The 1,690-nt window shown below is 38.8% G+C and overlaps 1 non-coding gene across 1 annotated transcript; it reads right to left on the bottom strand.

Moving 5' to 3' along the window:
- Nucleotides 1–1,618: 1,618 nt before the first annotated feature.
- Trnae-cuc lies at nt 1,619–1,690 on the bottom strand. The gene has a single exon. It is a non-coding gene; the product is annotated as a tRNA-Glu (tRNA).

The following is a 1,690-nucleotide window of genomic DNA, read 5'->3' as shown; positions in this document are numbered from 1 at the left end:
GACGTGGGCATCCGCTAAGATATGATTTTGATAAATTCCAACCTCAAGGGGTTCAAATAGGGGATGAAAGTTTGTATATAATAATACTTCTTAACTCAAGCGAAGCCGCGGGCAAAAGCTCGTATTATTATATTTTCTTCAACACATAAACTAAATATCTCATAACACCGTTGCTCGCGCCTGTACCCACAGGGCGCCCAAAACGCAGTGTATGCTTGGTTAAGCGCGCCTCCCCCGGCCCCCGGTACAAGAAAGGGGTAGTTAGCCGCTATTGTCTCTGCCCCTACTGCACTACGATAAAAAACTTGTATGTTCACCATACGACCATAGTATTGAGGATAACTGCACTCGATAGGTATATTTTTGTTGCGCATAATGCGTAATAGCTTTTTGGTAACCTCTATAAAAACGTAGTTTTTACAGAAAAAAAATCAGAGTCCGGAGTTTAAGTATAATAAAAAATACACAGTATTTTATTATAAGTTATAAGTAACTTAATCTTCTCCCATTTTTTTATATTGCTTAATGATTGCTTGATCTCTAAAAATGGTTTATTTTTAGGGAACTGTACAAATGTTTACTAGTTTGATTAAATATTATCTGTCGTACTGTCTGACTAGCTATTATCTCTAATATCGTGTCTGCAGTCTGACATAACTTTCTACAGTGGTCATACTCCTTGTATTGCGATGGAATATTCTCTATGCACTCTATCTTAATGCAACACATGTCTTATTAAAGTTCCCGATTCTCTCTACAGAAGTGTCACCCTCCCCCACAAAGACACAGCACTTAGCCCTGTTGACACTACACTTGTGAGAGCTGTGAGAGCACCGGGGGAAGTGAGAACAGGGCAAGTGGGAACGGGGCAAGTGCTGCTAAGTGAAACACCTTCATTAGCGATCTTGAGCACCGTTTTAATCGTTAAGGGAATCTTTAAGCCTTTTTCGAGATTTTATCCCTTGTTTCCTTTTTTTCTGTTGAGGAGATTAGACGTTTCAGGAGTATACTTGGAAATAAATTGCTTGCTTATTATTATGACAAAATATTATTTTTATTCTTCTCATTGATCAATTTCGACTGCCTTCTTAACGCGGAATGCGGATAGACTGTTTGATAGTTTAATTCTGTATACATTCTATTTTCTGCCTTTTTTTATCGAAAAAGGATACTATAGGATACTATTTTATTATTTTGTATCACAGAACATTGTACAGTTCTCGTGCGCTCTAACTTCTAGAGCAGCCTTTCCCAAAGTGGGCGATAACGCCCCCTTGTGGGCCCTGAAGATCTAAAGGGCCCATGTGGGACCCAGAAAAAGAATGGGGGCGACGTGTAGAGGCTTGGGGGGTGATCTGTAATTTCATTTCATCTGGGTACATTTCAAATTGAAACAAAAGGGGGCGCTAAAACCTTTTTTTTTCTCAAAGTGGGCAGTAGATAAAATAAGTTTGGGAACCCCTGTTCTAGAGCTTCTAAGCAAATCTAGTTTCACATCTAGCTAATTCTAGTGCCATAAAGTTTATATAATATAAAAAGAAGTCATATTTATTTAAGGAATTTTAACTCTAGTGACTGTACAACATGTAGTCAGTTAGTAAAAATACAAAAAGTAATTTTCCGATACCGGGAATCGAACCCGAGCCTCCTGGGTGAGAGCCAGGTATCCTAGCCACTAGACCATATCGGA

This window comes from Aricia agestis, chromosome 17 (genome assembly GCF_905147365.1).
Source record: "Aricia agestis chromosome 17, ilAriAges1.1, whole genome shotgun sequence".
In the NCBI taxonomy this organism is placed as follows: Eukaryota; Metazoa; Arthropoda; class Insecta; order Lepidoptera; family Lycaenidae; genus Aricia; species Aricia agestis.
The sequence above is the reverse complement of the archived record's forward strand: the minus strand, read 5'-3'. Positions and strand labels throughout refer to the sequence as shown.